Raw genomic sequence first — 12500 nt, 5'->3', positions numbered from 1 at the left:
CATCGTTGTCGTCATCTTCATTGTCATCGATATCATTTTGTCGTCTGCGTGGTCGCCACCATCATTGTTATCATCATTGTCATCATCATCAACGTAACCATTATCATCGTCTTCCTAACAATAACCATTCTTTTTCCCTGAATCCTACCACATTTTAACCGTCTGATATTTCCTTTTCAGACCGTCAACATGGAAGAAGAAAATTCGAGAGAACAGTTTCCGTGGCCGTCAGTCTGCTTAGCAACATGTCTCTATACGTAACTCGTACACACCTACACGCACATACACTCCACTCTATTCACACACACACACACACACACACACACACACACTCACATCAGCTCGCTCATATACATGTATGTGCGCGCGCACAGACGCACAAATACACACACACACACACACACACACACACACACACATACATACAAATACATATATATATATACACATATAAATGTAAATATATATGTATGTATATATAGATGTCGGCACAGAAGACATTTAATCAACAAAAACAGATTAGAGGACAGAGTGTGACATCTAGTTGACATGTTGGATAAATTCTGCTAGCCATTGCATCGGATTTTTGACGAGGAGTCTTTAAATTCTTCAACAGCAACAACAACAACAATAGACAAGGCAAGAACAGGATCATTTACAACAACAACAACGATGACGACACGCAATAACAACAACAATTACGAAAAAAAAAGCAACAACAACAACTCCTACTTCGCCATGTTTCATCTTTAGACAAACCTTCCACACCATTCTGCGATCTTGATAACCAAATTCTTCAACGGATGAAACCCAACTCCAAACCGAAGAAAAAGAATCGAAACTGTCTCCTCCTCATCTCCGCTAGGAAATATGGCAGATTTCAGCATCAGGCATCATCAGTGTTCACAGAGTACCGTAGAGTACCGCAGAGTACCGTAGTACTTCACAGTACTTTGTTATACTGTACTGTACAACTCTAAGTGCAGCACAGACATTGAACTGGGAGGGGAAATCTTAGACATTGCAGAAAAAAAAAAAAAAGAAAACTGATTTCCCACACAGAAGAGTTCCAATGAACTGGAAAATATACTATAATAATAATAATACTAATAATAATAATAATAATAATAATAATAATAATAATAATAATAATAATAATAATAATAATAAGGGTGATGATAATGATGATGGTGATGTTGAAACTGTCTGTAGGAACATATTTTTTTTTCTTTCGGTGCGGGATGGGCATCGAAAAGTCATTCACAACATCATGTTTTATTTGTTTTTTTTATATATATTGTAAAAGGTATTTTTTTTGTTATGTTTGTTTGGGTCTTTTTTTTTAATTTTAATTTTCTTGTTTTGTTTCGTTTTGTGTTGAATGTGTAAGACATGGTCTATCGTAGTGGCTGCGAGTGCTGCTTTTACCGCCATCTGGTGGACAGTGATAACAAAGTTTTAGTTTTTATTTTTTATTTATTTATTTTTCAACTCAAGCAAAAAAACTTTCCATCATCCAACTTTCTGCGTTCGATCGCAGGGGTGCGTGTGCGTGAGTGCGTGTGTACTTGCGAGCGCGTGTGTGTACCTGCGTGCGTGCGTGTGTACTTGCGTGCGTGCATGCGCGCGTGCGTGCGTGTAAGTATGTCGGTATGTGCATAGCTGTTTGTAGATGTATTTATATACAACTGCGCATGTATGCATATATATATGTATGTATGTATATATGTATATACATATATATATATATGTATGTAGGTATGTATGTATATATATATACATATACATACATATATATAGATATATATACACATATGCATATATACATACACACATACGTATATATGCATAGATACATATATACATATGTATATATATTTATTTACATATATATATACTTATATACATGTATAAAATACATACGTACATATATATATGTATGTATGCATGCGTGTACTATGTATGTATGTATGTATGCCGTTAATTTTATTTCAAGATTTCAGGCCAATAGAGAAAGAGCCGGTTTCTAACCTAGATCCAAGGCTTCTACATTGGAATTTCAACATCAACAGGCTACTTTTGTTTGTATGTATGTATGTACGTACGTACGTACGTATGCATGTATGTGAGTACGTAAGTATGTATGTATGTATGTATGTATGTACGTATGTATGTGTGTATGTATGTATGTATGCATGTATGCATGTATGTATGTATGGGTTCCGAAAGACATCCTTCTCAGACAAAAGAAAAAGGAAATGGAGAGAGAAAACCTGGTTTACAAACACATTCATTTTTGCTTTTGTGGGATATTTTAAGTATTTAAAAATATTAAGTAATTAATTCATTGCTGTTAAGATTAATGAGTTGACAAAAATTATGGATGAACAGACAAGATATTTGTATAAGACGAAAGAAAGAAAACAAAATTGTGATATAGCATTTTGCAATGTATTCCAAACCTGTGCGTGTCTATATATATATATATATATATGTATATATATATATATATATATATATATATATATATACATACATACACACACACACACACACACACACACACACACATGTATATATATATATATATATATATATATATATATATATATATATATATATATATATATATATATATATATATATATATATATATATATATATGTATATATTTATTTATGTATATGTTGACAAGTATATATGCCGATCAAGGTATATAGATATATATCAATTCATTTCAATGAATGTGTGTGTGTGTATATTATATATATATATATATATATATATATATATATATATATATATATATATATATATATATATATATATATATATATATATATGATATGTACATGATGATATATATAACACAAATATATATATATATAATATATACATGATAAATACATATATATAATTACAATAAACATATATATATATATTATGTATATATACGTAATATATCTACATATATATATATGCAATCATATGCATAATATATAAATATGTGTATATATATATATATATATATCTTCAATATGTCACATATGTGTGTGTATGTGTGTGCGTGTGTATAGACTTCATATTTAGCCTAGAGGGTTTAAAACACGCTAATGAACGCTACAGAATATTCGGTTATAGAACCATCCTTGACCAAAATTGCTGTCGGCACAATATTAACCATTCTGAAACCTCTGTAAATTTCTCCTGAAAAACGTATTTCTCCATTCTACATTCTTCGACGGTTTTCGGTAATTCGAGACACTTGAAAAACATCTTCAGAATTTTGTCGTTTCCATGACAATAACCTTTTTGTTTCGAGCGTCACCAATACAAACTCAACAGCATCAACAACGGCGACAACGATGACGATGACGACGACGATGATGATGATGATGACAGCGATGACGACAGTGATGATGAGGATGATGATGCTACTGCTGTTGATGGGGATCGTCGTGATGGCTATTCTTGCCTTGCCATAAAGATATTTTGTATTTTGGGTTAGATTCTTTCAGTCTCTTATTTTTTTTCTTTAATGAACAAGAGAGCATGCGCAGAAGATTCGGATGGAACCACATTTATTACAGGTACCTCTGTTGCTTGTGATATTTGGGGCTACTCATACGATAGGTTGTATCAGTGACCACCGGACAACCTGAAAAGAAATCTGGCTTTCGAGTAATTCACACAAAGGGTGAAACGTTGTGGTAATAACAACAATAACGATGGTGATGATAATGAGGAAGAGGAAGAGGAGGAGGAGGAAGAGGAGGAGGAGGGTCTCTTCTATTTGTCTCAAGCATATAAGATGAGTGGGGGGGAATCGCAAGGACATGTTACTATCAGTGTGGTTGTGGGGGTTGCATAAAAACGTGGGAAAAGAAAGAGAGAATTGGGAAAATGAGATAAAGAAGATATGGTAGGCAAAAAATATGGGAGCATATGGATGATGCGGTCCGCCTGATACAGGGGAGCTTCCAACTCCGATCAGTCAAAGAAACCGCAGTATTCAGGATAGGATCAATATGGCTACCTGGGGCAAAATCCCTCACACAACTGTTGATTCTTCAGTCTGTAGGCGCATGCTTAGAATATGTCTATTCACCATAACCATTTCTGCCACATTCACACAAATTTTTTAAAAAACTCGCTCGAGTGAGGGGAGGAGCACTTCCATCTCCACCCTCACTTTTGAAACAGTTGAAATAATAATAATAATAATAATAATAATAATAATAATAATAATAATAATAATAATAATAATAATAATAATAATAATAATAATAAAGTACGAAATAGCTTGGCTATGGAAAATGAAGTAGGTGAAGATAGTGCCAATTATCGTTGGGTCCTTGGGAACTGTCTCAGAAGGCATCAAGAGGAATATAAAGGAAATCGGAATAGACGGCCTAGTAGGACTATTGCAAAAGGTTTGCCTCCTTGGCACGACCAGAGTAACCAGGTAAGTATTAGAGAGCTGAAGAGACCGGATAGCATGGTACCATAGGCTGCAGGCAGTAAGCCCGGTACAAATGCAAGAGTTACAACAAAACCCGAGTTAATAATAATAATAATAATAATAATAATAATAATAATAATAATAATAATAATAATAATAATAATAATAATAATAACAACAACAACAACAACAACAACAACAATGATGATAATGATTATAATAATAAGGGTTTACGTGGTCAATTCAAGCAAGGAACTGAGGATGTTGTAAGTAAAGCACGATAGTTGTGATGCACTAATGGAACCCTTTAAGGAGAAATCGGATAGCTAATTATAGCCACTCAGAAAGAGGCTATTATAACGAATTTGATAACGGCAAAGATTGGTAAAACTCAGTCAGAGAGCAAATACAGAATCTGTGAAAAGAGAGACGAAAATATTAATCCTCTTTTAAGTGAATGCAGTAAGCTATCAGAAAAATAGTATAAGCACAGGCGTGACTGTGTAGGTAAAAATGCATAAGGATCTTAGGTTTTTTATCGATTCAAAAATAGCAACAAAGAAGCATGAACATGAAACAGGGGCTGTAATGCAGAACAATAATTGCAGGATTTCTACGTAAAGACTGGCCATGTTATTGAAGCTACGAGGCCAGATGTAGTTGCTGGGTGCAGAAAGGAAAAATTAGTGTAATGTTATGATAAGAGAGTGGAAGCTAAAGAAACGGGAAGAAAATGAGAAATACCAGAACCTAACCAAACAGGTAAAAAGATTGTGGAAGACAAAGGTAACGATTGTTCTTGTATTAATTGGTGCACTTGGCACAATAACTAGAGTGTCACCTAAACGTCTGAAGGATCCTGAAATTGAGGCACGTATTCCCAGCCTGTAGAAGAGTGCCGTTTTGTATTTTCTAAAAATTCTGAAAAAGATTCTTGCGATTTTAAGTGACTTGTTACCAAACCTCAGGGTAACATTTCTGCTTGTTAAATTAGCTTGTAATAGCTTTTGAATAGTAGCAACAACAACAACAACAACAACAACAACAACAACAACAACAACAACAACATCAACAACAATAATAATAATAATAATAATAATAATAATAAAAGATTGGCTACACCAAATATTCTGCTCAATACCACAGATTTGCATGTCATTCGTTTGACCATAACCAGTTGAGCATGTCCCTTGGTGGCTGACGGTATGCGCATCTTCCCATTGCTTCACCTGCGGTATTTTTTGAAGACACCATCTTGTTTACATTCCAACCAAAGTTTACAATGTATGTTTGAAGATTCAGCGCATCAAAGAAACTAAAACAAAGACTACAAGACATTTCATCCAACATGCTAGCATTCCCGCCAATTTACCTCTCTCGATTGGCGTATTATAATGACTCCGGAAGGGTGAGAGGTGAAATTGACTTCGTCAGGATTTGAACGTGGAACGTAAGTAATCGGATCAAATGCTGCAAGATATCTTGTCTAAGATATGACAATTCCACCAATTCACCGCATTGTTTGGTCAAAGAAACGTAACAAAATCCTAATTGATCGTCATTAGAAATGACAGGTGACTGTCAATAATATTCTTGTTTTAGAATAATAAATTTGTATTCTACGTAAGTATAAAGTAATTCCTAAAGATGAATTTAAAATTGTTTTTAGTATAACTGAACATAAAAACAAACATTGTGAGTTCGTTCCTCATGGCTGGTTGCCGACAATTTTTTTCTGCTTTTAAAAAGAAAAAAAAGAAAAGAAAAAAGGATTTTATCCTTTATATCTATACTGTTCAGTATCTATGCGTTGAATAAAATTTATCTTTCTACTTGTTCTATATATATATATATATATATATATATATATATATATATATATATATATATATATATATATATATATATAATTCAAGTAGTGAAGATTTAATTTCCTCGTAAGGGATTATTTATAATAATCCGGATACCAGCCTGTGTTATCAAATATATTGAAGTTACTAATTGTATACTCGTAGCTACCTGACTATTATTTTCAGCAATTTGACAATTACAGTTAGCTACTAGATAACATGTTAATTCCTCTTAACTACCAGCCAATTGCTGCTACCTATTTGAAAATCAGTGCCACCTACTCGACAGCTACTCATAGCTATTTGTCAATTACACTCAGCTACTTGACAATTACAATTATATTCAGCTACTTGTCAATTACTCTAATTACTCTAATTGTCAATTACTCTAATTAAAATTACATTCAGCCAATTGTCAATGACATTCAGTTACTTATCATTGACTCAGCTCTTTTGATAATTAATGCTTGTTATTTGACAATTAGTCCCGGCTCTTTCACAATTACTCAGCGTTTTGACAATTTCTCCCAACTACTTGACAATTGCTGCAAGCTATTTCACAATCATTCTCTCCTACTTAATTAACAATTATGCTCAACTATTTTGCAATTACTCTTTACTATTTAACAATTACACACGGCAACTTCTAAATTACTCCCAGCCATTTAGCAATTATCTTAGATACATGACATTACTCATAGCTATTTGGCAATTTCTGTCAGTTAGCTGACAATTAATTTTCAATTATTTGACAATTATCATCTACAACTAATTGACAATTTCTCTCAACTTCTTAATAGTTTTCGTTTTCGGTTTCTTGACAATGTGCCCAGTTATTTGACAGTTACACTCAGTTGTATGACAATCGCTTTCAGTTTCTAAAAGTTACCAAAATATCGGAAAGCAGCATTCTATACACCAGACCGGAAAACCCTGAGCGACTTATTCCACTTTCAACCTACTCACATCGACGTCTGATTTTCTTATCTTGGAGTAAATAAATAAAACAACTCAGTAACAATTGAGGAAATATGAAGAATAAACTGCAAACAAAAGGAAGAAACTGTCTAAACTAATGTAATAAAGATTTTAAATTAGTTAAAATTATCAACACAAAATATTTAATGGCGCCTGAAATGTGTGACTGTGTGACAATGTTAGAAATGATTATTGTCGTAAAGGTGGCATAGCTAAGCCATAAGACCTAGTCTTCAGCAACAGCTTTTTTTTGGGGGGGGGGGCTCTTAGCATAACAGGATAGGCGTGTATAACAAATATGAGGCGAGAAAGAGAGAGAGAGAGAGAGAGAGAGAGAGAGAGAGAGAGAGAGAACTAAGTAGGAAATAAAAAGAGGGAAATGCGAGAAAGATGTAGTAAGAAAATGAAAGAAAGATATGAGAAGTCTGTTCGGTGTTAGTTGCGATGCTACAATGCTAAGTAGAACAATGAGGTGGTTTGGAAAGACACGCCCATGGACATTAACTGTGACTAAGCAGATTTTCTAAATTCAGACATTAAAAAAAGTATATAAAGGAGAATAGGCGTTAAGGTTGTAAGATGTAAAACCGAAACCTATGAGCTGCTTCAAGCGACAGCCGATGGCCCTTTATATTGTTCAATCAGCTGAAACCATTAGGGAGAAACTTTAAGTTTCCATCTGTGATAATAAAATGTTTCTCCAATCGGTCTTGATGGAATGGAAAAAATGTTTTCATTCTATCATGACCGACTGAAAAGATATGTTATCATGAGTTTAAACCGCGTTTAATAATAAAACAAATTAATCAATTAATAATTAATTAATTAATTAGTTAATTAGTTAATTAATTAATTAGTTAGTTAATTAATTAATTAATTAATTAATAATAATGGTCTCATTTACTTTCCAGCACGGCAAAGGGTGAGGGGTAGAATACAAAGACAGACACAAAGTGTGGGAGGTTAATAATAATAATAATAATAATAATAATAATAATGATAATGATAATAATAATAATAAAAATAATAATAATAATAATAATAATAATAATAATAATAATAATAATAATAATGATAATGATAATAATAATAATAAAAATAATAATAATAATAATAATAATAATAATGATAATGATAATAATAATAATAATAATAAAAATAATAATAATAATAATAATAATAATAATAATAATAATAATAATAATAATAATGATAATGATAATAATAATGATAATGATAATGATAATAATAATAATAAAAAAAATAAATAATAATAATAATAATAAATTAATCGAGATAAAAGATTAATCCCTACGCAAAAACCAACTCACCAATACTAATCTGAATACGGTGAGAGAAAAAAAAAATATTCGCACGTGGATGCAAATCACAAAAGGAAACGATGTAATGAATAATACTGAAAAGAAAAGAAAAAAAAATAGCTCATTATGGTGATGATTTGAGGGTCATTTCAAGATTGTCGAAATATAGATCATGGTACAAATTATATAAATTCTGCAGTAAAAGAACGAGGAATTATCCGAATCTATAATACTTGGAGCAAAATACCGTCACTCTTTGGTTACGTCTTCTGGCTTTTCCAACTGGATTTCAGTTTCTCTACAGATGTCAAAGAATACGTGAGAAATTTGTATTGACGTCATCGCTTTGGAAGAATTTAGAGTAACAAGGATTTCCGTTCTTAATTCTGTTCAATTTCTTCTGGTGATTAACTTATTCTGCCATTCGCTTAAAACTCTTCACCTTTCCATGATCGATCAGATAAAGTACCAATCAAGTTCTTTGATCAATGTAATCAATTATACATATACCAAACACAAAAATCGATCTCGGTTGTCTTCCATATTTGGTAAAATCATAATCCGCCGTTGAATTATCCCCAAAACACCCACAAACATATCTTCTCGTGACACAAAAAAAAAGAAAAACAGGCAAAACAATTTTCATGCAGTGAAGAATCCAATAAATTCTGTAGTTGTGTTGTTCATGCCTTTCCTAGTGAGTGTAAAAATGTGAGTCAAGGAGAGTGTATGCTTCTGCATCGCCATGCGTGTCACTTGAACCGCCTCTCCGGAAGCTTAAATCAACTCGTTACATCTATATAAACAAATACGCAACAACAGTATAATTCGAAACAAACGGTCCAAATAGATTATTTATTTATTTATTTATTTGCTCATTGACAAAATATTATTTCACTCCGTCCATTCTTAAGGTTATTAGTAATTAAAACATACATCTGTACTTATATGGATGTCATATGGAAGTACGTACATGTACACACACATCCACGCACGCATACACACACATACACACACTCATACACACACGCACATATATATGCTCAAATTTATAAATATATATGTGTGTGTGTGTGTGTATGTATGAACATTTATATATATATATATATATATATATATATATATATATATATACACACACACACATATATATATATATATATATATATATATATATATATATATATATATATATATATATATATATATATGCATATATGTGTGTGTATGTATGTATGTATGTATGTACGTATCTATTATAGCACTGAAGTGAAATTGGCTCCTGTTGTTATTCGGTGTCTCGCGATTCTTCGCTGATCACGTGACTAAAAGCTGTAATACAAGTTACAGTGTTATTATCGGAAATATTCTGGATGTAGACATGGCCTATGATGAGTCAAAATGGCTTCTGTCTATAGTAATGAAAAATTATAATGAACCAACATGTATGACTATAAATAGAAAAAAAATAATAAATAATAAATGAATAAACTGTTTTTCATATAGAAACATAAAAACAAAAATAAAAGGAATAGATGATAGAGCGACAAAGCACAAAGTACATAAGAAGGACATATCGATAAGTACAATGGCTGAAAAAAAAGAAATTTGACAAACTAATTAACAAATTATTGTAACTAATTGTTGTTAAATTGAAGTGAAATACAACCATTGCGTGTATTTTCTTGAGAGAAATATAAAAGAATATAAAAGAATATCCGTTTCAGCACACGTTTTATAACAAGACTTTTCCAAAACAAATATCAAAACAAAACATAGATGCATATGCGCTTATGCGCACTACACACACACACACACACACACACACACACACACACAAACACACACACACACACATATTTACTTTGTGACTATTGTTGTTGCAAACGTTTCCAGAGCAGATGTCACATGGGAACACGTCCGATGCTGTATCAGTTCCGCCTATACCTATATCTATGTATCTGTCGGTCTATCTGACTGTCAGTCTGCCTGCATGTTTGTCTGTCTATCTGTCCGTCTATCTACCTATCTGTACATCTATATGCTTGTGTGTGTGTCTATACATATTCATAAATATACAAATGGACATATGTGTATGACTGTATGTACGGATGTATGTATATGTGTGTGTGCATATGTATGTGTATTTATATATATATATATGTGTGTGTGTGTGTGTGTGTGTGTGTGTGTGTATGTGTATGTGTGTGTGTGTGTGTGTGTGTGTGTGTGTGTGTGTGTGTGTGTGTGCGTGCGTATGCAGGAGTCTACTCTTGAATTAAGCCATTCACATGTACGTTCATGCCATAAGCAAATAGAGGGAAACTGCAAATGTTGAGAAACTGTACCAAATTTTTAGACGTCTTCCTCACCGTAATTACAACAACAGCAACAACAAATATTAGTGCATCATTTGTCTGCTTCTCCGATTTTAATTTTCTGCGAGATGTTTCTTAGCGTCTTTTCGTAGACTCCGTAGTATTTTCAGGTATACACCTCCAGTTGTTCTGTATGACGCACCTTAATATTTCGTGCAATTATACGTATTCGGTCTTTTCCTTGCCGTGCTGTACTCCTGGATGTTCTGTGGATGTTCTGTGAGATATACTCTTCAACGTTCTATGAGATATTCCTTGGTGCTCTGTCGTATACTCTTTGTTGTTTTGTGGGATTATACTCCTGTGTATACACTTTGATATATTCACTAATTTTCTGTGGTTTATACACCCGAGAGTTTTGCGGAATATATTTTGCTTTTCTTTTCTTTTCTGTAACATACTGATTGGTGTTTAGTAGACCAGTGGTTCCCAAAGTGAAAAGTACTGCCCCTTTGGGGACGGTAGAAAGACCCAGGGATGGGGGAATTGAAGAAAAGTGGGATGGTAATGGGATGGTCAAAATGGGTGATAGGTTTTTAAAAAAAATATTAATAGGTTAATTAGGTTTAAGCTTTATTTGTGAAATACAGTTGTTTTGAATTTGGAAAAGTGGTGTATTTGTGGTGGAGAGGGTGAGGGGCGCTAGAAATGTAACCTGGGTGCCAAGGGGGCGGCGGCCTGAAAAGGTTTGGGGACTACTGTGATAGATTATACTCCTGAGTGTTCTGTGCTATAGTCAGAGTGTTCTATTGGCCATACCCGTTGGTGTCTCGTTTCCTTTTTGTATTTCTGAATAATCCATTGATGACCGACACTTCTTGGCAATAACAGCGTCAATGAGAGCAACATCACCGTCGTCAGTTGCAGCGACTGCACCAACAGCAACAGCAACAATAACAAAACCGGCAACAGCAACAACAACAACAACTGTGTCGCCATCAGCAGTATCAGTACATAAATCATCATCATCATCATCATCATCATCATCAATAACAACAACTACAACTTTGAAAACAACATCTTAGCTAGGGTTTCATAGAGAAGGACGTTCAGAAGTTTAACAACGACAAAAACAATAACACAATGAACGGGAAGCGACAACAGCTCCACCAAAAATTGAAATAGAAACGTCTGCGGAAGAAATCACAACAAAAAAGACGACATCAGTAATAACACAGACACACAGACAGACAGAAAGACAGGGACTCGGGGAGGAAAAAGGAGACACACGAGGAGACAGATAGGAAGAAAAAGAGACACGAAGACGTGCAAGGTGAGAAATAAAGTTCGAAACTATAATGAAAGACTCAGTCAAAAGAGGGAGCCACTGTTTGCAAGGGAAATAGACAGTAGGAGATCAGAATAGTTGGTCATGTGATAACGAATATTCAAATCGAGGTTTACATGTTTTTTTAATAACCACGAAACAAATGTATAAAATTATACAAAAGAAATGAAGGAAGATGTACGTATATGTATATATATACATGAATATATATATATACACACA

The 12500-nt window shown here is 33.1% G+C and overlaps 1 protein-coding gene and 1 long non-coding RNA gene across 5 annotated transcripts in view; one reads left to right on the top strand and one right to left on the bottom strand.

Annotated features, from left to right (window-relative positions):
- LOC106872700 (arrestin domain-containing protein 2) overlaps positions 1-417 on the top strand; it is a 275703-nt gene extending 275286 nt beyond the window's left edge. For all 3 annotated transcript variants that reach the window (XM_089366396.1, XM_089366394.1, XM_089366395.1), the window contains one exon: positions 181-417. The gene's annotated coding sequence lies outside the window, so the exon portion shown is untranslated. The remainder of the gene's footprint in view (positions 1-180) is intronic.
- The window catches only part of LOC149131741 (uncharacterized), an 89251-nt gene that overhangs the window by 4120 nt on the left and 72631 nt on the right, over positions 1-12500 (bottom strand). The window lies entirely within an intron of this gene.

The sequence above is a fragment of the Octopus bimaculoides genome, chromosome 19, assembly GCF_046866305.1.
Source record: "Octopus bimaculoides isolate indiv1 chromosome 19, ASM4686630v1, whole genome shotgun sequence".
NCBI classification, from domain to species: domain Eukaryota; kingdom Metazoa; phylum Mollusca; class Cephalopoda; order Octopoda; family Octopodidae; genus Octopus; species Octopus bimaculoides.
Note: the sequence above shows the minus strand (reverse complement) of the source record. Positions and strands in the feature narration are given on the sequence as shown.